This window comes from Apus apus, chromosome 8, assembly GCF_020740795.1.
Source record: "Apus apus isolate bApuApu2 chromosome 8, bApuApu2.pri.cur, whole genome shotgun sequence".
Lineage (NCBI taxonomy): Eukaryota > Metazoa > Chordata > Aves > Apodiformes > Apodidae > Apus > Apus apus.
In genome coordinates this window covers 4,112,773-4,138,943 of record NC_067289.1, presented here as the reverse complement: position 1 = coordinate 4,138,943, position 26,171 = coordinate 4,112,773, and positions in this window count along the sequence as shown.

The window sequence follows — 26,171 nt, the reverse complement described above, 5'->3', positions numbered from 1 at the left end:
TCATATTGAACTGTTTTAATTTCATTTCATTTTTCCTTCTTTGCTACAGCACAGGTCTTCAGCTGCTAGTTCTTGGTTTAAAACTAGGCAGCTGTGTCAGATAATTAGCAGAAGGTCCACCCAAGGGCTTTTCTTGGTAATTTACAGCTTGACTGACCTATAAAAAAATTATAGGGAAAGAAGTCTGTGTTACCTAAAAGTAATGGGTATTTGTTCAGTTCAGTACTACTTAATTACTTTTTCTTTAGTTCAAAGTAAAAAGGAAATAATTTATTCTTCGTAACATTTCACAAGCTAATTTAAAATAAATGACTTCAAAAGAAAATATTAAGAAGAAAAATGTGAAAACCTTCATACATAAAAATGCAACAGCAGCAAAAAAAAAGCCCATTCCTCTTCTGTTTTACAGACAAAGCAGGGTTCCCTTTAAGTAGGGTTCAAGATCCTAGTAAGTACACAGTGAGCATACTCATAACACTTCAGGAAGTACACTACAAGAAATTAAATGGCATTACAGCTGAAAAGATGGGTGTGTTTGTGCTTAACACGCAGCTGTCTGGGACAACCATCCTCACTGGATTCCATTACATAGTTATTAACATTCATAAAGGACGTCTGAAACTGCTTCAGGAAATAACATACTTCTACAAACATATTTGTAGAAGAGCTTCTTGAGTACAGGGAGCATGAGCAAAAATTTGATGATACCAGTATTCCAGTATTTCTGCAGACAGCTGTCTGTATCCTCACTTTAATCCTCATGGTTCTGAAATGATCAAGAGTAAGAAGCCCAAAACCTCACCCACTTTTCCTACTGTCATGGGCAATCTCATTAGAAAAGCAAAGACTAAGCAGGATGGAGACCTAAAATTATTTTAAATCTAAAAATCATCTTTTCCTGTTTCTACTACTTATACATAAAATAAAAAATATATACTGATACATTACCCATTTGCATTAAAAATTCATTCTTTTGTCTTCTGGTTTCTCAACCTTACAAGACCATACTGGGGAGAGGACTTGAAGTGAGCCACTGAGCACTACCCAGTTTGTTGGGTTCTTCTCTTTTATTTTTGGCTGAGAGACACTGTTTTCAAATGACAGAATAAAACTGCTACACTGGAAACAGGCACATATAAATATATATATGTACACACAGGTGCACATACTCCTCTCTCTATATATATATGTATGCACACCGATACAGTGAGGAGAGATCAAAATGTAAATTTAAAAATATGAACTTGCACAATATGAAATGGGGAGGCAGGATTCTTTAGCCCATATAGTGAGAATTTTATTAAAATAAATATTTTATATAAAGGCCTTTGAAATAATTTCAGAGTATTGTAAATGCTGCATCTAACCCCAAAATGAAGAGGCTGCATTGCAACTATGAGTCCCTCTGATGGACCAGAGCAAGAGGCAGAGTAATAATACCAAAACCTAGTATTAAGTAAATCCAGAAGAAATAGAAGCCTACCAGGGACAGGATGTAGTATTTATTTGCAAGCTATACTAACTTTGCAATCACTCCAGTTTTGAAACATAATCTATGGCCCCAAAAGCAAAGTCTTTGCTGTTCATCCCAGGGAAATGAAAATACTATTTGTTATTCAAGCAGAATTATTGAGCTGAAATACCATCTGGACAGAGAGAAACCTCTGTCCAGATTCAATTTCCTAACAAATTCATTTTGTGCATTTAGTCAACATTATTCTCTTTTTCCTGCAATCTATATGACCTACTTTACCCCAGAAACTTTTCTCAAAGTGAATTTCCAAGTCAACTAATCTGTGCAGAGAATATTTGTGTGTTTTTCCAACAGAGGCAGAAAAACCCCAACATACCACAGCTGGATTCCCCACCAGGACCAAATTCATAGTTTGCCAGCCGCATACAGAAAGATATTTATTGAATACACCTGAAGAGAAGGTGAAGGGAATTAAATAGGTCATTGATATTCCTCAGGCAGAAAGAAGACTGATTAATTTAATAAATTCCTGAGCCACCAACTTACACCTGTTGCTTAAGTGCTTCCTCTTTTCTTAACCAACTACTGCTCAGCTGAAAAGTGCCTATTTCTACCCCTTACTCTAGCTGTAATTACTGACTTTTATTAATTTTTGGTGGTGTTGGGTTTTTTTAAGACAGCTTTATTGATTACTTAAAGATGGAAGAGTCACCTAAGATAAACATCTGTAAGATTTCATACTCTAATGAAATGGAATCTAAAACAAATTTTATTAAGAATTATGTCCTCAAACATATTTACATCTGTTAAACCTACATCTCTCCTGTAGTAGTTTTTGCCTTGTCAGTATAAATTCTGTAGTTATGGAGAATTAGCAGGCTGGGAAAGGGCATTTGGAAAGAGAACAACAGCAAGCTTCTGGCTGTGGATACGACCTTTACAAGCGTTATTTAGCTTTGGTTTTCTGTTTAAACAAACTTATGCCAAGACTTCACCCCTGCTCCCTCTTGAGCCTACCCAGTTTTTCAAGACTTACTTGAATAGCATCATAGGAATCACAGATAACTTTGTCCCCATGAATTCTACTAAGACTGATAGATAGGAGAAAGCAAGCATGGAAGTGCTCGGACTGGAAAAATCTTCCCAATGCAGACTTTAAGTAAATACCTGGAAAGAAAACTTTAACTTCATAGGAAACATCACAAAAGGCGTAAGAACCAGTAGGTATCAACCCCTCAACACATCTTTAAGAAAAGTGGTCTTGAGGTATTTCTGCAAGCACAAGAACACTTTTCCTCCCAACCACATATCTCTTCAGAAAGATCTGTAATGCTTGCCTATCTTAGCTATTTCTATTGAAATGGCATTTTAAAGATGCTGAATTTATGACTTCACAAATAGAAATCTTGAATGCACGAACTGCATGCAAACACATCAATGTCACACACATTCTGCAGATATCCCTTAACCTTCAGCTCAAAACAACTGTGATTTGTAGACATTCCTGAAAACAAGGGTACAAAGCTTGAAAAGGTTGGAACCTGTAGCCCCCTCTACACTGGTGACGACTGAAGCCAACAGCACACATGGAAAATAAAACTGTTCAAATACCAAGTAGCGGGACCAATATTTAAAAAAAAAATAAAAAGAATACTGAGTCAAATCTATACACTTATTTCAGGTTTTATCTTAGACAAGTCTGAGGAACAGCAGCAGATTCTGTACAATTCTGTGTGACTTTGATGGTAGATCATACCTATTTTGGAACACGTACAGCAACGTTCCTCCTCCTGCCTCTGGCACCAAGGAAATCAAGGCTGTTAGTTAATTGCTAAGGAAGCTCAATCTGACCCTAGTCCTGATTTTCTGATTTCTCTGTAAGTCACCAAGGCAAACACAGCCTTTGGAAGGTGAAACTGCTACTACGCAGTGCTAGACACACTGAAATCTGACAAGTAAAAAGCTCATGGAAACAAATTGATCTTACTCTCGTACTCAGCAACCATGTTACCGGTGATCAGACGGCAGCACCTAAGTGGTTACATAGAGCCTTAGTTCCTTTAACAATTTAGGCATTTTTAAATATTATCAAGCTCCTGGATGTAAAACTATGAATACATTTAGTCTGGTATTTGATCAATCAAGACTTCTATTCATTACTGCTGTGATTCAATGACCTTACACACATAATCAGTGGTTAAAGTGATAAATGGAAAGAGTTCTTAAAAATCTATTTCTTGAGTGCTGAAACTAAATGTTTTATTCTCAACACCTGTAATTTATAATTTAGTGACAAGTGCATTTGTTCCAGCTGTTCAGACCTATTTCATACAGCAGAGAGGGAGCACACTGTATTTCCAAAGCCAGACACTACATTTGGATTGGGATCTGCTTGATTTATTCAGCATATCAAGTTACTAGCTAACTCCAAACAATCAGAAGAAATTCTTAATGTTCATAATTAGAACACTCATCATGGGAGCTACAAGGCTGGAGCTCTTTAAAGCTTCAGCAATAATAAAGTGCCAGAAAAAAATAATTAAACAAACTAGCAGCTTTTAATGTCAGGGTATGATTTTTTTTTATGTCGCTAAGTAATTTCCACCATTTATCTGGGATGATTCTCCCACCAATGCTCTGTGCCAGTGCTGTAGCATCGAGGTCACATGGAACTGAAATTGATCTGTATAGGTCTATTGATAAACATTTCTGGTGTTGCCTATTTTCATTTCCCCTTATAGCTAGTAAAAGCTGGCAAGATCTTTTTCCTCACAAAGTGTGGTCCAAAAAAGCTAACAATTCTTTCCGGAGCACTCGAGGTAAAAGGGCAATTTCTTATTTCCACAGAAAGGTAGTTTTCAAGCACTCCAGAAACAATGGTTAGGCTTATTTTATCCAGAATTTCTTGCCATTCTTTTAATTTTTCCAACAGGAAAGGGTACTTTGGACCAAAGTATAAAAATTTTACCTTGTACCATCAACTACCTGATCGATTTCATTTTATACCTAAAATATATATTAACATTTCACTAAAAAAAAAATCTAGTTATTTATTAATTAAAATGTTCTTTAAAATATTTTACGGTGTATGGATGCTCTTAACTCTATCATGATGTTACACTGCATATTTAAGAAATACACTGTTCAGTGGTATGAACTCACACTGCTTCACTGATGATCTTAGCCTCCCTGTGTTTCTGAGGTGTTTTACATTCTCTTCTAGGAAGCCAGCTTGCTGCTTATGAATGTGGATGACTTCTTGGATGCCTGGGGGCCATCAGAACCAACACTAAGCATTTCACATTTATTTCAGTAATTGATAAAGCTGTAAGGGTTTATGCCTGGTCAATGGTGCAGCATGGGTAGCCATGGTTTGACCTGAACAGCCAAGCGTCTGTCTCATGGTGGTAAAAAATTCAATTAGGTTCCTATTGATTTGGCAACACAAACAACTACTTGGTATTGTGACTGCACTTGTGGAAGCCTTAATTCTACATGACTATTAAACTTCTCAGGTGGAAATTCCTAAGGTCTAAGATAAGCCAGAGACCTAACCAGAGACCACACAATCTACCTTACCCGAGCATCTTTAAATAAAGGGAACACCAGCAAGGTATTGAAGGATCTGAAGATGAAAGCCCAATAGTACACCTACATATTGCAAAAAACAACTTGCTGGTGTCTGCATAAGTAAGCGTGAGAGCCAGGAACTCAGAAATGCAAAACTTTGGAGGTTTTTCAGGATAAATAGAACTGATTCCACAAAACATTCTCTTCACAAGGAACACCATTCCCTTCAGATAAAGGCACCATTCCTAGCAACTTTCATGTGCCAGCACATGCTCTTGACTATTCCCTTAACCTGTTTATTCTGTACCTCTATTATTCTCTTACTTTTCATGTGTGAAAATAACATGAAAAGAGTCTTTAAAGAAAAATTTCAATACTTTCTGAGATTTTTCATCCCCTCTACAGTTGCATTCAAAGGGTCAATATGTTCTTTGTCATTTGGTTCTTCATTGCTTGGAATGCAAAAGCGTAGCCTTTTGATCAAGGATGGCAGTGACCCAGCTCCAGCTACAGTTGTTTTAATATTGTCAAAACATATGGGACACTCACTTTTATCTTTCAGCTTCTGTAGTCTTTTAAAAGTACACACAGCATTTATATTTCAAAATACTGCTGAAACCAAAACACAACTCACAGCAAACCCAAACACAACACCGCATTTCATTGCCTAGGGCTACAATTTCCTGCTGTGCCTCAGCCAGACTGCAGAAGCAATCCAGATCTCTGCCTTGGGGGGAATGAGGTCCAGCTATTCACATGTGGCTATGGAGATGCTGCTCAGATCTTCCCTACTGTTCCACACACATGGACTGTCTCTGAATTAAGGACAAAACAAATTTGCAGCAAGAATCTTAACACAAGTTGCTTGGTCAGGACAAGCAGCTGCCAACTCAACTGTTTGATTTCTGACCCTGAACTAGCACTGAAGACAACATGAGAGGAGGCCAGTTCTGCTATTACGTTGCAGCAGTGTTTTCCCAGACAATCTCAAGCCAAACACAAGAAAACAACAGCAGGAGATACAAAGCCCACACAGCTGACTGTGCTGCCTCTAACAGTGACCAAAACTGGGTACCTAGGAAGGAACATAAAAATGGGTCATGCAAATAGAAACACTTACCCTGAACCAGCTCACTTTAATGTCCCCCAGCTCCTGTTCTGAACCAGAGAGTTCAGTCCCTGCCCACTCTCTCCATGCCACATGATTTAATAGCCGTCTATCTATCACCACTTTCCCCAGCACTCTGCTTTCCATGCTGAAGACCCTTAGCCTCATAAAGCCCATTCCAAACTTCTAATCAGCCTTGCTGCCTTCTCATCACTATATTCAGTTTTAGCATATTTAGGACAGAGTAAGGAGTAAAGGAACCATAATTAATACAGTACTCAGGATGCAGACATTTTGTGTGTTAATATTAGCATATGAAGCATTTAATGCCACTTTTACTTTGCTCTCTATTATTGCCCTAACAACTCAAATATTTTACACACCTGTTGGAGCACTCCTGAACACTGAGATGGCATTTCCACCATAATCCAAGATCTTGCTCAAAAAACAGATCTAACCTCACCCAATTATCTCAGATTCCAACCTCCCTGATACACATAACTTTGTTTATTTACACTACACTTTTATTTCACTGCCCAGTCATTCAGTTTCATTAGGTTGTCCTAAAACTTTTCAGTCATCATTAGTAATTTAAAGTTATTCAGAACAGGAATAAATGACATCAAGTATTCAACTCTTACTCTAGCTCTGGAGCCCTCAACACAGGAAGAACATAGAGATCTTGGAGCAAGTCCAGAGAAGGCCATGAAGATGATGGAAGGGCTGGAGCAGCTCTGCTCTGGAGACAGGCTGGGAGAGTTGGGATTGTTCAGCCTGGAGAAGACAAGGCTCCAGGGAGATCTTAAGAGCACCTTCCAGTGCCTGAAGGGGCTACAGGAAAACTGGGGAGAGACTTTTAACCAGGGTATGTAGTGATACGATAAGGGGTAATCGTTTTAAGCTGGAAGAGGACAGATTTAGGTTAGACATTAGGAAGAAATTCTTTAGTGAGAGAGGGTGGTGAGACACTGGCACAGGTTGCCCAGGGACGCTGTGGAGGCCCCATCCCTGGAAGTGTTCAAGGGCAGGCTGGATGGGGCTTGCAGCAACCTGGGCTGGTGGGAGGTGTCCCTGCCCATGCAGGGAGGTTGGAACTAGATGATCATCCCTTCCAACCCAAAGCATTCTATGATTCTGATTTATGCATATGCTGACCACCACAGGTCCCAGAACAGGTACCTTTGCTAACTCATTAGACAAGCTGCAACATGTTGCACAGCCTGATTCTTGACTCTGCAAGATGTTTATCCCCATATCCAGTGACTGCATTCACAATATACCATCAACTAGCAATTTTTTATAGTCATAAGCTCATTAGCCTTTGGTTTCCTGTATCACCTTTTCAGAAAGTCATATCATATATGCCATCTTTTAGTCCTCATATCAGAGTGGTTTTACACAACACCAGAGCTAGCCTTGCTTTCTCATGCTTGATTTCCTACAGAAATCTTGAGTTAATAATAAATTACTTGGCAACTTCTTCTATTTGATTCATAAATTCCCCTATCAGCTCTTCAATTTAAATAGATTTTCTGATTAATTCTTCTTTAAGAAGTGTTCCAGCACAGGGAACTACCATTTCTTCACAACGAGCAACAGATGCACAGAATTCATTTGTCATTTCTGAACATCTGCTAGCCCCAGAGATTCTTTTGGCAGGCTCCCTGATGCTTAAGTTTTTGAAGATGTATTTCTTACTATTTTTGATGCCTCTTACAAATGGTCCTCAGTCTTTTTTCAGTCTGCCTTATTGCATTTCTACATTTAACCTGTCCGTTTTTATAATCCTTTATGTTTTCCCTATTTAGATAATGCTTTAAGCTTCTAGAGAACTCTCTCTTGCTTTCAACAGTAACCATAATGCTGCTATGAAGTGATGATGCTTCCTTTCTGCCCTTTTGTGTTTCTTAATAGGTAGGAAACATTTGTTCTCTGCCTGTAATATCACATTGATGCCATCTGTAACTTTCAGCTTATTTTTTAGCAAGCTGGCGTGAGCTACTTCCCCTTCTCCACATGTCTTGAAGGGGACCAGGGCTGCAGTAGGTAATTTTGGCTTCTATTTCTCCTGCACAGATCTTGGAACTGATTATACTATTTCTGTCCTTGGACTGACACTCTGAACCAGGTTTGTGCACTATTTGGCCCTAAGTCAAAGGTACCTTTTTTGCTTAGAAAAGTAGAACTTAACACCACTATGATAGGACCAAAATTGAGAAGAGTTTTCACATAGCAAAAAGGCAACTCCAAATGCTGAAACTACAGACAGTGGCTCCCTTAAACTACCCAGGACAAACAGTGCTGCCTGACTCCTGTGATCAAAGCAGGCTCAGCTCTGCGTATGTCCTACCCACCACCCCTTTGTAAGGATGGCTGTATGGAGGGTGCCTGGGGTGAGCATTTGCTGGGTTCTTCACCAAGACAAAAAAAATCAATGAACCTTTTCACCACTGCTTCTGTACATTTTGGATGACATTAATTTTACTGAAGTTAACAGTTATGCCCATTTTGAAGATCCAAAAGCACATTTTAAACCCAGTATTTGCTGCTAAGCTTACTTCTGGGTGTACCTCCCTCTTTTTTCACAGCCTGTGCCTTTGCCACACTATGTACAACCCCACAGTGTATGTAACAACCAGTGTCTGTACAAACGGGAGCCCTGAATATAATACCTTACTGACTCTTATGATACAATTTCAATTTCTGTCTCTGCTACAAATTCGCTATGTGACCTGCAGCATGTCATCTGATCTTATGGACTCATATGAATATCTCTGAAAAAGGCTACAGCAAAGCTTTAATATCTGTAGATGATTATTACACACATAAATCCTCATCATCATTTTCATCACTTGCTATTTCACTTTCATTCCAGATATGAACCAGAAAGCTCAGTGGAAATACACAGAATAGACAGTTTCTGTGGAAAAAAAATACAGACTACATTTACTATGGCTTCAGGTTCTGCCAGGCAAGGGCACCTTCCAAATTGCTGTAATTAGACAACACTCCATGGCAATGATCAGAGGACATGCATCTGCTGAGGATGCAGTTCATTATGCTCACTACAATATTAGGCCACACAAAATAAGGAAGAGACTAGAAAAACCCCTCTATTGTCAGAATGGGACAACTGAGACAATATGGGCCGGGCAGGAATAGGCATGGAGAAAATAATAGTGGCTTGGCCAGTGGTTCCTATTAGCCTGAGTTAGAACACATCTTTTGAGACAGCCAGGCCAGCACCTTCCTGCCTACTATGCCAAACTGCTTCCTGCAAGCTTTTAATTTGGTCTTTCACAATACAAAGTCCAAATGTTTTGGGTTGTTGTTTTTTTTTATAATCTACATTCCTTAGGAATAATAACCAGCAGTTGCAAACACTTGAGCTTTGTATTTTCCAGGTCATCTTTGTTTTGTGTTACCAACCAGAGAACAAAGCAAATGAAAGGCACAGAAAGCTCTTTTCTGGAAATGGATCTGACTTGGAAGCTGTGAGCAAACTGCTTTACAAATGGTCAAGCAAAAGTTCTGCTTCTCATCAGTGAAGCCAGTGCTAAGCTGCTGATGCCAAGGCTTGTTGTACACAACTTGTAACTGCTGACAACATACTTAGGCAAAAGGATCACCTAACAGTGAGGGAACTGGATTTTCTAGATGGTGCAGAGACCAAAACGTAAGCAAGAGCTCCATGCTGAATCACCAGCTGTCATTACAATGAGAAGAAAGCTCTAACTCTATATGGCCTTACAATTAATGCCAGTCATAAACAAATAATGAAGAAGTAGCACACTGAACAGTGATATGTTAAATACCAAATGGGGGAAGGACGGACAAGCAGGATACTTCACCCACTCAGAAATTTCTGTGCAGGAATTCTCATGGCATTTCTATGGCCATCACACATCAGCTCCAGAAGCTGTTTATCAGTCCTGCAATCTATGCAAAGGCTCACAGAAGAAAGAAATTGTCTTTGTCTGTTACTTTAAGTGTCCTGGCTGAATACAGATTGTCTTTTTACCTACTCATTCACTGTTGTGATATCCACCTTCTGTGTTTGCTGAGACTGAGTAAATCGAAATGAAAGTTCACACATCTAAGCCCTCAATATATTTTAAATTCTCAGTGTTGTTCAGAAGGCTGTTCTTCCAGCCAGAGACTTCACTGATCTCTCCTGACTCTACATACATGTAAGGAGATTAGAAGCAAGCACAAAATAATCTTTAATAGAAGATTTTTTATGGTAAGTAGGAGTCTTTAAACATACTACAGGAGTGGAAAAATATCCCTCTTCTAGTACTCAAATATTTATGCACAGACAACCCTGGAGTTCTGCACTGTTTTTTACCCCACATACTCAGAACACATGGGACTTCAGCAACATGCTTTTGTCAAGGTCTGTTTTTTTGCCACGTTTACCCATACAAAATCCACACGCCTCCTCTGGCATTCCTAATGAAACTAACCAAACATTTAATATTTTGTAATATTGTAGGAAAAAGTTCTAGCCATGATTAATGTTAACATTACTTGAGAGCCACTAGATGGTGCTGTTAAAGATGGTATGTTGACATTTCAAGTGAAATAAGATTTTAAAACTGGTCTTAAAACGCTTTTCTTCTAATTCTCTGTTTATTAAACCATCAAGGCTGCTACTGTAACTTTCTTTTTAAAAAGAAATGTTAGTGCTGAGGGCAGTAGAGATCATTAAAGCAGAAAATTTTCAGTTAAAGTCTCTAGGATCTAGATTTTGTGTCAGCTGTCTTTTAGGCATCTGACCCCAGAAAAGAAAGCATTATGATCCTGAGAGACCTACCTACAGCCCCAATACTCTGCCTGGGCACAGACAGCACGCAGGCTGCTTCCAGCTCAGCTCAAGGCATTAAAGTGCTAACTGGTATCAGTGTATGTACTATTTGGTGTCTGCAGCTCACTGAAAAGGAAAATGCTAAGAGGCAGTTTGAAACGTAAAGTTTATTCTTCCAACACCCACACTCAGGGAGGAAACGAAACCTCTTTGCATTGGGAATCCACAGCCCAGCTCTCTCTAGAAGACAGGAAAGGATGCCCTTCCCTCTCTCCTTTCAAAACAGCATCTGCCATGGAGGTTCCTTCTCTTTGTGTGCAACACTGAGCTCCTCTGGGATAGGAGCTTGAGGTTCAGAACTGCCTGGTTCTGTGAGGATGGGGAGGGGGACAAGAATTTTATGTAAAAGTCATTTCAGAGAGTACATAAATTACTCTGCAGTGATGACTGGAATCCATGTTCCTAATCTTTCAGGCATTTGTCCTCATTCCTTTCACACATTTGGACCACTAATCCCCAAATCCTTCAGTAGGGCAGGTAGGGCATGCCTCCAGCCCAGATTGCCAGCAGTCCAGTGGCTTCAGCACTGCACAGGACAACAGGGGATATGAAATCACACTCAGGTAGGTGAGACAGTCAAATTCAGGTCCCTCTGCTTCCCTCAGACAAACGTAAAAAACATTTACATTAAAAATTTATCAGCAAAATGTAGAACCAGAAGGTACAACAAGGCTATGAGCCTCTGCCAGCCCAGTGATCCACCCCACTAAGCTCCTCAGAGCACCAAAAGGGCCCAGCACCCAGCTCCACAGCTCAGGCAGATCTGTGTGCAGCCCCTGAGGCCAAGGCCAAGGCCAAGGGACCAGCACGGTTCCAAGGAGCTAAATCTTTTATTTTTTAACCCCTTCCAGAGGTTTGGCAGCAGCTACATAGACTTCTTTAGGACAGCAATTTTAGGTACCTAAATTCTAGCCAGATCTCATGTCAACATTTATCTTGGGGCTGTGTTTTTGTCACTTTAGAATAGAAAGCTTTGTATTAAAAGACAGCATTTTCCAAAGCATGGAATTCATTGGCCCTCATCCATTTATTTCCAACTGACTTAATTTCTACCTTCTTTCTCCCTTGACTAACAAAATAACAGACAAAAATATTTTATGAAAAACAACCTGGTCACCCTCTTTTGCACCAGCATTATCAGATGACTACAAGCCATGTATGTGAACAGAAACAACCACACTATCAGCAGCCCCGAAGCCAAGGAAAACTAAAGTGCATGGATACAAAATTAACACAAGATTGGGAAACTGGCTTTGTTAGCATGATAAGTCTTTTAATCATGTAGATCTAATCCTCTCAGCTTCCAAGCAGCTGGATCCAACCTTAGTCTCAGGGAGAGACTCTCCCAGGGAGAGTGACTAAAATTGTTAGGGTCCTTGATCAGATTAAGGTGAATTGACACTCAATATCTGTATTGGAACATAAGCTTTGATTAAATCTAAGGAAGGAAAACTCATAAAAGGTGATACTTCTCAGACTGTGCAATCCTAAAGGCTGATTACTTTGATCACAAGTCACAATACATCTATCTTTAACAACATGTCCTGAGAAAAATTATATTAGGCCTTGATTACTAAATTATTTAGGGAGAGAGAGATAGAAAATAGGGTAGGAAAAGTTAGCGAGAGAGATAGAGAGCGCAAAAAAATCACCAGTCCTGGATGCAGCACTGGGCCAGCCCATAGGGGAGGGTCGTGGTGTCAGTGAGGCTCCCCACACCACCTAACAGCTCCTGCTCTTTGAGCCTGCTGTGCTTGGGCAACTGGAGTGGATTTCCACCCCCTCTGCTCCTGCATTGTTATCTCTATCGTTGTTATCTCTATAGTTACATAAAGTATCCTCAGCCATCCCTGTTATATCTTCAGACATTGGATTCAGTTCTGCTCACACCAGAGCGCAATTTAACATTTTAAATAGTGCTGGAGAAGACCAGCAGAGAACCATATCTTTTCCTCCCTATCTCCTTCCCACAAAATCCACTAAGAGTTATTTTCAGAGTAAACAAAAAGCAAATAGTCAGCCCACCTACCCAGAATCACATTATAATTTAAAAAGTCCTCCCTTATGGGGAAAGAGCAGACACGAAGACTTCAAGGTAACGCTAAGACAGAAGGTCTCAACCTACACTATACTGGCAAAATACTGTCCCTGTTGCACCTAAACTAAATATTACCTCTGTGAAAGGTACTCGCCTACTAAAGCATTGCTAGAATAGACTGTTCTCCCCTTTCCACATGGCTCAGCACAGCTCTGCAGCATGGCTTACAAGCACAAACACAAAACCCCAGAGAAAGAAACTTAGCACTTCATGATTTTCAAAGGCAACGTGCCCTTTGTAATCCACTTCCCTTAAACTTGGTACCAAAATTTTCACTACTCGTGGCAAATAGCCCATCAGGAGCTCAGGAAGTGTTTGTCAGAGAAAGAGGCAGCAAAACCACTGCTTGTCAGTTGACTGTACTTTCTTTCCATTATTCCTTCTCTCTACCCCCCCGCCACCAAACCACCCCCCCTCCAAAAAAAAAAAGTGTCTTGTTCCTTCCAGTTCTTGTCTATTAAACTCCTGGGATGGAACAGGAAGTACGTGGAGCTGGAAATGGGAAGTGAATGGGGAACATGGGTATTTTCAGCTTCTCATGGTGAATTACCTTTTATTTCTTGTCAATTATCAGTTGCACGTACAAAACTTAACCATCCTAAACTACTTAAGCATGTTCTTAAAACCATGTTGCCAGTTCTGCTATCGGTGCTCTCTGTGCAGTTAGATTTGGTTTGCCTGCTGCAGTTGCAAATGCTACATTATCTGCTGCTATTGGTATCTAAGACATGGAGTCCTGCTGCACTGTTTGCCTTAATGATTTCCCATAACAGCAAATGCTCCACATCATCTATCTGTCATAAGTGTTTCCCAAATTCTTTTCAAGCATGTTTCTCCTCAGCAAGCATTCCTTTATTTTTGTGCTGTAACACAAGGTGAATAGCATGGTTTCATGTGCCTCCTGTTAGTTTACTTTTACTCGGGTGTGTACAAAAGACAGGCAAACCATCGAGGGAAACCAGGAATCCAGAAGATGCTTGTAAAAATAGCAAACTTAATACTATCTTTGTTGCAACCCTGCATGGTATTTTTTAAAAGGGATTAACAGCATTAAGAACAGCAGTTAGGCTAAGAAACTGTTAAAAGCTAATAAAAATGATAACATTAGACATTCTTAAAGCAATCCCACAGTTTATATTTGGATGTAGACACAGCCTGGAGGAGAAGCTGGGCAGGAAATCCACTCTCTTTATGGGTGGGTGAAGCAGGGACCTCGATCATAAAAATCACCAGTTTAGCAGTTCACTCTACCTCAGACAAAGTCTGAAACAAAGCAGTGGGCATCAGGTGAAACAGGTTCAACTTGTTCCACCCGCAGTCATACCCATACTTAGCGCATGAAACCTAAATTCCCCTCATTGTAACTTCATTATATCTAATAAAGGCTAAACATATGCTGCAGACTAAGTTTATAAAGGCGTAACAGAAAATCTCCTCTTTCTATCCAGACAGTAACTTTTATAAAAACCTGCAGAAACCTAATCACCTTTTAGGACCTCTACCTCTGTCACATTTGATTTATATCATGCAACACTACAAAATTACTAGAGACATGGACACACACACACACAGAGCAGAGAAACATAGATCTGTTTCCATAGTGAGGTGCATTAAAAATAGAAAGAACAGGACACTGATACTTCTTCTCAGACCTCGCCAGAGGGATTCTTCAATACATTGTATTCTGAAGCCCTCATCTCTAGTGAAATTTAATTATCTAAAAAGCAGTAGCAGGATCCTTCCTAATTCTTGTGCTGGAGAAATTAATTAGACCAAACTCCTCTGCATATTCAGGACAGATGACATGGGAAAAAAAAATCCCATTGGATGCTTGAAGATTTAATGTAGCTTAATTTACAGCTACAATACCACATGTTACCATATGGCTTAACTGTCAAACTGAAGTATTAGTCTGGCTGTAATTTGCCTCTTACATGTTTAATACCCTGGTCAAAGGTAATACCTTCATATTCAGCTTTACTGCTACTTCACAAAACTTATTAAAAAGAAGTGTTAAAAGCATTAGGTTTTGAGTTGCCAAGAGACTTCTGTATATGTACATATTCACTTAATACATCAATGTCTGTATGAGAACAGCAGGCTGAATTAAGAGCTACCTCATCTGCAAATAAGCAGAACCCAGCTCTGAAGCACCCTGCAAAACACTGAGTCAGCTATTTGCCCTCAGGGGTAAAAGTCTAAAAAGAGCTTGGTGACTCAGGAACCCCCTGCATGTTTACAACAAACACTGACTCTCTGATGAGAATATCAAATATCCACAGTGATGGCAGAGACAGCCAAGCTCCACAGAAGAGCCACTATCTATAGAGCAAATGACTGCCAGATTGTCAGGAGCAGTAAGAAGCACCCAGAAATGTGCAAAGACCACAGCCCTGAGGGTCTGCACAGCTATTTGACCAATACTTCCATCCACACATGTAGCCATGGTTTTAGGTTACTCTTCCCAACACACTTTACAGAAGTACTAGCAAAGGCTTCTTAGTGCATTAGTCTGCAGAGCACTCTGGAAGATCTTAAAAAATTTAGTCTCTTCCTTTCCCTGATAAAAACAATAATATTTTTGTCTGTAAAGTAAGCCTGCTGTTGTGGCTCATGTCTGTTACTTAAAAGCATGCCTTTTACTCCTTCTTTGTGTGTAGGAAATCAGAAAAAGATTAAATAACTTCAATTGAAGGGTCCAGGCTGGGTAGCAAAGCAGCAGTGCCTCAGAAGACCTGTTTTGGTGTGGCCACAGAAATTAACAGAAAAGCTACAGGACTGACAAGCTCAATTACAGCAATAAGTAAAAACACCTCTGTAAAAGGTCACCTTCTACTTATGTTTTAATTTTCTAATGTGAAGCATTTCAGTAAAGTGTGGGAGACATGCTGGCCACTGCTAAGGCAGAAAGAATCTTTTTAAGTTGCACTGGATCTGAAGGGGGCTTTTGCCTACTTCCCATAATGCAATCATTTATCTGGCAGCAAGCTGGTGAAGCACTGAATATACTGAATATTAGAACCAAAAGCAACAACACATCATTTAAGCTTAGTGAACATAGGTAGTGGGAGGAAGATCCAGTTCTCCTGCTACACCTCAATGGAGATGTTTTCCTTCAATCTCGTCTTCTTGGAGCAAACAGCCTGCACACATCCTCTGACAAACAGTCACAGACAAACTGTTGACTTAATTCAAAAACTGAAACACCATCTTAATCAGCCAGATATCTTTAGCTGGAAATGTTTTATAAACAAAGAAAAGGTTTCTGTGAAGATCTTTTTCCAAGGAATAGCAGTACAGGGAACCTATTTTAAGTCTTTTTAAAGCTGTAATCTAGGCTTTGTACTTAACAATTGCCTAGTCACTTGGGTAGTTTAAATTACGTACAAATCATCTCTCAACTATCTTATGAATATGAACATGAACAAAGACAGTTCTACAAGACCAGTCCTACTGAGCAGTTTTGTATAAACATTCAAAGTTACCTCCATAAAGTTTGGTCAACACCTTTGTTTACAGCAGATGCCAACAGGGAGAACCACCAGAAGTTCCCCGCTTCTCTGCCCAGTAAATTAACCAGCACATCCCAGCATACAAGCGCTGTCTACCAGTTAGTCCATGCACAGCAGGAGCTCCTTGGGAGCCTTGGGGACCACGCACAAGTTCTGTCTGCAGATACTGCCTGTTGGCTCTGCTGCGAGGCTGGCTAGGAGTTCAGTCGAGCACCCTATCTTCAGGCAGACATGCCCCCTCTGCAGAGGTTAGCTCCTGAGTTCCATGACCACCTGGGGAACTCTTTATTAAGTGTGCTGGATATCTACACAGGCACAGCCCTAGTATCCAGCTACATCAAAATTGCAGCAGGGTAAACCTGAGTTTCATCCTTGTACTACATATAACATTCAACAGATTTTCACCAAGTTATTTCAACAACAGCCACCTGGTAACCCTTTTGATACAAGCTGTGTACCATTCCTGAGGCAGACATACTGATCTTGCAAGGCATCCTCCTGATCCCTGCTGTATGAGCATCTGGAAATGGGAGCACCAGGGAAAAGAGCAGCTATAAGTGGTTTTTATTTTTGTAGCCACTAGGCTGAGCAGCTGGAGCACTGTCAGGCACCCAACTCTCCCTCTTTACTCTGACTTGAGCTGCCCAAGAATCTTTACAAAAACCTTTGTCACTTTCCAAATCATGTAAGGGTTGAACCAGAAAGCTAACAGTTTTTCCTGACAAAAATGATTTTTCTGAAACTCCTATGGGAGTAATGAGCCTCTCCTATTATGAAGGGACAAGTCAGCTGAATGAAGAAATAAAAGAACTAACGTCTTTTGCTAAGATGTATTGCTGTTATTTGAGCTGTCCATCCACATGTATTTGTCCAGAGCATATTTTTTAGTACTAGAAGGAATGTAGTTACAGATCACAGAACAGTCAAGCTGCCAGAAAACAGGGACTGACTTACCTTCATCAAAATAAATCACAACAGGTTTTCAGACTCCTATAACTCAGAAGCCAAGGGTGACCTTGAGGGAGAAGTTGATTAAAACTGTCACACAAAGCCCACTGTTATACTTTATAGCTAATGATGCCGAGTTGCCAACTGAACCATGCACACTTGTGTCTGCACTGTATTTCAGTGCCGAGGTGTTGCTCCTAAATTATAACAGATAGAAGGAATTTCAGCAGTCTGACCTGTTCCCTAAATTACAACCCCAACCCCTTCATGTACGGCTGTTACATTACTACTGTTTTAAATGCCTCAAATAGGAATATGAAGGAACCCAAAAAGCAATGGGCAAAAATAAATAAGAAATGAAAAAACAAGAAACCAACACACCCCAAGCCAGTTGGCTTTCCCCTCCTACCAGTTTACTTGACATTGCATACCAGAAGACATACCCAACTATTAGGTACAGCCAACTAAATCCTCATCTGGGGCAGATATCAACTTAACAACTTTAACTTCAGCAGAACACTACTGCCTACAGCCAGAGTCCCTACAGACCAGAGGGTCCAAAGACAAATGTTTAGCTTCTCTCAGGGGAACATGCTGCCACAGCACCAAAAGCCTGGCAGCAATGTGCCTGCTCTGATGGAGAAGGACAGCACCATCACAGGGAAGCAGACTGTCCTGGAAGTCCTTGCTATGGGAAATGCTGATAACTCACTCACACAAAAGAAAAGGACACAGAAGAGTTTCTATTGACATGTTCTGATAATTTTGCAGAAAACAAGCACTGGTACCCCAGACTTCTCCCCCTGCTGTAGGGCCAGAACCAGCAGTATGCCAAGCAGGCAAACCTTGCCCTGTGCCAGCCCTCCTGGCTTCTCAAGCTGCTACTTCAGAGGAGGTGCCCCAAAGTCCTTCCCATCGAGGCAGCCTGACTATTAGGGATTCAGAAGCTCCGAGCCCAGCTCCTTTTCACTAGAAGCAGAGAAATATACCTGTATCCCTTCAGAAGTCATGTACATTTAAGTAAAGGATTTCAACTTTGACAGTTTCACAATTTTCAAACAAAAACCTGTTAAAGCAACATATTCCCATGTAGGGTGACCTACTCGTTCATGACTGTTTTCCCTGTGAACAACAAGCTCCATTAATGCATATTCCCAGACTTTACACTGCACAAAAAGTTTCTGAGGTTGGCCTTTCCAAAGGCAAGTATTTTTGCTGAAAGATTTGATCTAAAACAGCTCAGTCATGTTTATAAAAGCCCAGTCTTGACATAAAAAGGAACTTTATTTTCATCACAGAGGAGGCACTTTTTTCAACAATGTGGGATAAAGATTTAAAAAACAAAACAAAACAAAAAAACCACAACCCAGAATATTCTTACTGAGGACACCTGCTGAAAAATGCACGAGTGAAAACTGGGTATGATGCAGAAACAGGAGACAAAAAGTGTATTCAACATTTTATACAGTTTTGTTCTTAATGGTTTCGTGTCCACAGGAGCATCTTTTGTTTCTTATTTTCAGTGAGATTGTACAAGGTTCGGGATCCTTTGAGGCAAATTACAAACGGGTCCTCTACCTTCAAAATGGCAAGGATGACTAGATTCATCCAACCCAGATAAGACATACAATTTTCACCCATAATTGCCTGAACTTCCTAAGCAGCCAAAACAAAGCCAGGCTTCTCCAAGTAGCCTCTCAAGTTTTTGGTGCTCATCCTCTTCCTCAGACCTCCCCCTAACCCAAAGACAACTATGCTTTTCATTTAGGCACTTCAGCCTGTCATGGAGGAGAAAGAATTCAGATTAAAGTGACAGACAAGAACCCAGGACCATTCTTTCATTCAATAAAACAGCAGCAACAAGATCAAAACACTGTAATGAACATTTCTTTGCATTTTTGCTTTAAAGCATCTAAGAAATAGTCTTATGTCACTGCATAAAGAAAGCACAGAGGCCAACTTCTGACAACAAAGAACCAAAATGGCCCAATTCTCCATTTATTTTAACTTTCCTTTTCATAATTCATTTATGCAGAAACCCAAGAACAGAGATTACCTACAGATAATTCAGCTGCTGCAGCCAATTTTGACTTTGCATTATGATAAAGCCTGACATTTACACAGTGCTGGAGCAGGATGCCAGTGACTGCCATCAGTGAACAATATTCTCTTACTTCATTGGTGGCAGTAATTTACTTGAACTTGGCTCTGTAGAAATTATGAAAAAAAAAAACCCTAACAACAGAGGCTTCTTTACATCCCCACTTGTTCTTGGGTAAGAGTCTGACCTATTAGAAGTTAAGCTGCAGGAGATCATAGTTAAGGAGAGCATATTTAAGCCCAGGGATATTTCCTAAATGGTACACGATAAACCACTGAGCTAGATCTGCTCTAGAGCTCTGACAGTGCCCTTGGCACAGCACCAGTACCAAAATACAAAAAGGATCCAAAACTGTCTTGCTGCTGACTTGTTCCTGGATTCAAAGACTAAATACAAACTTACTCAAATATATACCCATCATGCAATTTATTTATATTATGCCTAGTGAAAATGGTCCCATCTTCTGTCTATTACTGTCCTTCTTAGACTTCTCTAATGCTAATGGTGTCAGCCTGTAACTCCTCTGTGCCAGGTAGAGCTCATTCTCACACTGTTCAGGCTGTTTACATGCTGAAGGGATTGAGTATGTTTGCAGATGAGACCAGTGGCTGAAAATGAGCCAGCATGTGCCCAGGTGGCCAAGAAGGCCACCAGCATCCTGGCCTGCATCAGGAATAGTGTGACCAGCAGGAGCAGGGCAGTGATGATCATCCCCCTGTACTCAGCACTGGTGAGGCTGCACCTCAAAATCCTGTGTTCAGTTCTGGGCCCCTCACTACAAGAAGGACATTGAGGGGCTGAAGCACATCCAGAGGAGAGCTACCAAGCTAGTGAAGGGTCTGGAGAACAAGTCACATGAGGAGCAGCTGAGGAAACTGGGGTTGTTCTGAAGAAGAGGAGGCTGAGGGGAGACAGAAGTACTAGGAATTCAATTACATTCATCATTGAGTGCATCCTAGCTGGATTTTTTTAAAAGTATATTAGATAAACAGACTACCAGATTTTCTGTCTTTCCACCAGTGTGGAAGTTTCCCTCAGTACTGTACTCCTGTGCAAATCTTTTCTGAGTTTAACTGATGGTGCTGTCCCAAAAGTAGGATTTGTCACCTGCTGTGCAAGAAGCCAATCCACACACAGTTGAGATACTAGCTTTAATTTCCAGTTCTATGCAGAAAAGGGAGCAGGGTGGTATTACACAAAGCTGGCTCAGCTTCCTGAAACATAAGGGCTATGTTTTTACCCAGAAATGTATACAATTATTTTATCTCTAATTATATTATTTGTACACATTAATTACCTAGTTCTTTGCTTCCATTTAAAGTGAAAGCACTTAAAAATGTCACTATGCCTGCTCAAAGAGTAGGGAGGGTTTTGTTAGTAAGGGTCCCTCTAGCCTGTGGGTTGGTATTTCAGTATACTAACAGTACACTGTTATGCTAATGGTATGTTAATACAGTGAGTCCAATTAATCAGTGTTTTCTACCTAGTGTTCAAGGCTATGACCAAGGTAAGTTGTGGGTGGTGCTCCCTTCCATCCTCCATCTGTCTTGCAGGCCTGTTTCTCAAGGATGGTATGTTGACTACCAGGGATGTGCTTTTCTCTAATTTCTGCTGTTTCAGTGTTACATAAGCTCTGTTTTATTCAATGTGTCTCTGTGCTCTCTTCTATGTGACATTTTTCCCAAAATTCTGCTTATTTCAGTTAATAACTGACACCAATTGCAGAGTGTAGGTAAATAACAATCGCACTCAACACTGACAATGGTTCCAGTACCAGATTGTACCAGCAGCAGCCACCTTTCAGTAGCACAATGCAGTGCATTAATGCCTTGCTGTTGGAACAGCCTGACAAAATACATTCCAAGTTTGATTTAATGACTTAACTGCATTTTCTTTACTAAAGCCATTAGTTCTCATTCTGTACTTTTTTGGCCAACATGAATAATAAGGCTCTGCCTTCCTCACATAATCCCTACCCAGAACTGAACTACTGTGGACATAAGTTACATTTATTTTCCTTCCCTGAAGGAAAGATACTGAAGATATTCCCTTGGTTCATCTAGAGTTTTTTGCAACTCTTCAAGATTTTGGAAAGCAAAATCTTGCTCTATTTGGCATAACTGTAAACAAGAAAGGGCCAGGACCTTCATCCCTACCTGTGTGCCTGAAGAAGAGGCATGCAGCCTTTGCTAACTGCAGAGTGAGGCTGCCAAGACAGTTTTTCTTTCATTTAGCACCTACAGAAATGGCTGCATCTCCTCTCCTCCTCCCTAGCCCTATGGGAACACACCCACATCCAACACAGGTTTGTAAAAAGAGCATTATTGCTTGAAATGCCAGGTTACTGTAACCCAAAAGACAAATCTGCCAGTTTCCCTCTCTGCCACTCAGGCACACTGTCAAGAAGTATCTTTGACTCCCTCTATCTCAATACATAGCCCAGGACATTGGGAAATAATCCATATCCTACTAAGCTTCTTGTCCCTGATAATCAGCCTCTCAACTCAGGCCTATACTACTTCAGAAATTCATGGCTTGGAATTAGCTGTCATCAGCTTAAAAAAAACCACCCTACTGTGTCACATTTCTGATATAGTCAGAAGAGATAATTATCTAAAAAAAAAACATTTTTGAAAATATGCTTAAATCCAGATTCTTGGGCCTGATTTACCCAGCTCTTCAACACTCACACCTGAAAGCTGAACTTGGAGGGAAACTGAGTAACTCAGTAAAGAAGGGCTAAGAAAAATCAAACTGGGAGACCAAAATTGAACTTATTTTGCTGTACTTGAGCACTCACATTAGAGAAATGCTAAAAGGTCAACTCAAGGCATATTAGGAAAAGCATCATATTTAGAAAGCAGTTATATGTTGCAGTTTCAAGTATCACAGAGCCCATGAGCAGTAGCAGACAGTAGGTTTGGGGAAGAAAAGATCATAAGAAGTGTAACAAAACTATGAAATGCTACTCATTAGCTACCTATTTTGTCTGTATCTGATATAGCACAAGATCATGTAAGTTTTCACTATCACCACATTTCCTCCCAAATCTCCAGGTCTCCTTGGCTGAGCTTCTGCTGCATTTCATTCAAAGCAGGGTAATATCTCTGGGAAGATGTGTTTTTATTCCATGAGAGGTAGTAAACATCCTAGAAGTGCTCCCCTGATTTTCTACAGAGACATGCATTGAGCATGCAGTGCAGAGGCTCAGAATACCTCTGCTTATGTGTTTCAGTGTGACACAAAGAAACCTGAGCTTTCATGCTGACAACAGAGGCTTCAGCTCCCATCTCTCCATCTCAGCCATGGTAACCACTCCAGACTGCTATTTATGGAGGGTGTCTCTCTCACAAAAGCTTCACAAGAAAAGACATGTAATCTCTTAACAGACAGCTATGTGAGGGGCTGCCCTTCATAATAGGAATGCTCTGTTAATAGATGGATTTTAGCCTTCTCCAATGCCTTTGAATTTTAACATCATAAGTCAACCTATTCTTCTGATCAGCATTTGAAAAATAAATCAGTATATCAAAGGGAAAAAATAACTACAGTCACAAAGACCCAAACTCCAGTCTGAGCCACCCTAACCAATACTTTGCAGCAGGCTGACCATTTTGGTAGCATCTTCAAATAGGTACTGTTGTATTTCACATTAATTTAACTCCCTGCTAGGGTTTGTCCTTGTGCCCTTGATTTCCACAGCAGAACCCGGGGCTGCAGCTCCTTCACAGCTGGAAGTAGCACTGGCCAGAATGAGCCATCTCAGGAAGCAGATGGTTTGGAGCACATCAAACAGACACTCAGTTTGTCAAAGCTATTGGATGCCAGCAGTCTCCAGCCTCATTGTTCCAAGAGCTGGCAAAAAAGAAAAAGAAAAAAAAAAACCCCAGGAAAACAATCTAAAAATAAGAGAATTGCAAAGGATGGCAGTTAAAGGTAAGTTATTTCCTGTATAGTGTAATTTCCATACAGAGTAAGTTCCTGAAGAGGGACATTAAACAAAAAATGCAACAATGTTTGGGAGATAAGCAGGCAATTTTGTAAAGAGGAAGAAAATAAAGCAAAGGAAAAGGACACACTCATCACTCAGGAACCTCTTTTCCTTTCTTGAGTGTTTCACAATAAATGCAGCAGGGTTTCACCAAGAAGAAACAGCCTCTTCAAATGACTAGGGGCAAACTTGCTAATGGTTATAACTACACAGCTTCGGCAGAAAACCACACACTCTGTACTGAAACGTGGGAAGAGGCACAAAACAGCACACCCTGACTGGGCCCATCTTGTGCTACAGCAGGTCTGCCAGCCCTCTTGGTCAGGCACTTTGCAGACAAGCCATGAGGAGCAAACCTGGGGCAGACCCTGACTGCTGACACCTGCCCGACAGCACTTCTTGGCCTGCTGCCTTCAGACATACTGCTTTTCTACAGTTTGCAAGTCCCTTTTGTCTATTTGAAAGGTTTCTTGAAACCTAACTATTCAGCTGGCTGTAACTCCAGCACCTTAAGCTTCCCCCTTGGGACTGAAAATAAAATTTGTATTTCCAACTGCTCTGCTAAACTCATGAGAATCATCTGTCATTAGCTACAGCTAATTTAACACTCAAAAGACTTCTGCAGCAAGAACATTTAGTGCTGAAGGAGCACCAACAGTTAATAGCAGTCATCATCTTGCAGTAGGTAAACAATGTTCAGGATCTGCCAGCCTGTGGAAGACAAAGTTTCCCACTCCTGCACACGCAGACTAAAGATCATGTTTGTGTGCAACTCGAAGGATGAGAGTCCAACCATACACTTGTGGTGCTCAGTCTCATACAACAGATTTTTGTGGTGGGAAGCTACCAAGGAAAGACATTCACTAGCTCAGGATAACTGCTCTTCCCAAAGTTACCCAGTTCACAGGATAAGTCTTGCTAATCTATTAATCAAAGATAAAAGAAATTCAGAGGTATTTGACAGAGAGGAGTTCAACTACAGAGATTTGTATCACTTGCATATGCAATTGATTCTGTTTACAGACCACTATGTATCTGGCATTATTAATAAATCATATTCTGTTTCTTCCCCTTAACTGCACTGACTTAGGAAAAAGAGCCTAAGAAAACAGAAGTAGTAGATTATTTTGAAAGCAAAATTAGCAGCCTGAGGTACTGTGGCATATTGCTGAGAGAAAGCAGGTGGTCACAGGTGGCTCTAAGCCTCTAAAGGTAATGACTATCTGTATACTGTGCTATAAGGCTTGGTTATACTTTGATGAAATACTGTGTCTACAGGCTGGCACAACACATTTGTTTTCAGAGCAATTAAATCTACAGTAGATGGGAAAAAAAACATTTTTATGAAAACCCCCAGCAAGACAATAATTTACAAACCTGTTGTATAAGGGCTTATGTCCTTTGGGCTAAAACCTTGTTATTTTTCACCCCATCCCATTTGGGCTTCTTTTTTCCTTAACAAACAGAGGTGTAAAAATTTAAGTAACCCTGTTCACTTACATCTAACAAACTGCATATTGCATAGACAGGTGCTGTGAAGGTGTTATCTATTATCAAAGGTGTTATTATCCTACTTTCAAGGTAACAGATTGTCCTGTGAGCTGTGCTTCTGCTGCTACCAATTTTTAGTGAGCCACTGCAGTACAGTGAATGATTAATTAATTGGTACCAGGATAAGATGAAGCTTCATCTAAGGGCACAAACATATACTGAGATAATCACAATGCATAGAGAGATTTTCTGAAAATGAAAAAATTGTGTCTATGAAGTTTACTGTTCAACAATTAAATTCTTCAGTTTGGAAAGAATTTTATCCAGATGATTTGTCAGATACTTTACAACTCATTTTCTAGGATATTTAGACATTTTTCTAGAATCCAGGGAAATGGTGCTTCAGTTTCCCCATAGATCTTGTAATTTTTGTACAGCAGAACACTTTTTTGTAGTGCTGCACTACCTCAACCATCCTCACCACAACAGTGTTAAAAAAAAAACCCTTCCTTCTTGCAGGTTCACAGTTCGCATCTTTTCAACAGACCGTTCCCTCGAGGATCCCCTTTTTGCAAGAAATCCCTTCAGGATGCCCTTCCTTGTGTTCTTCAAAGCTTCAGTAACACCCCCCCAAAAAAGAACCAAGTGTTCAGCACATGCAAGTAAGGCAACCCCAGGACACTCTACCTTACAACATCACCCAAAAGAGTCTTCTTTCAAATCCCCCCTGGGTGCTATTACACTGGTGTTCAACAACTCATTACATTCATTTTCCAAAGAAGTACACTGTAAAATTCAAGGTTGGGCCACAGCTCTTAAGAACCTCAGCAGCTTCTTGCCTTCCTCCCTGCATGGCTACCCCTCTTCGCTCTTTTTTTCCACACCTGCCATCCCTGTATTTTGTCATGCTCATCAACACTCCCAGGAAAAATTATCATTTTAACCACTTCTTCTGAAAAGAGGTAAAGGTGACAACAAGAGCATGTTCCCCACTGTAACAGTATGAGATAG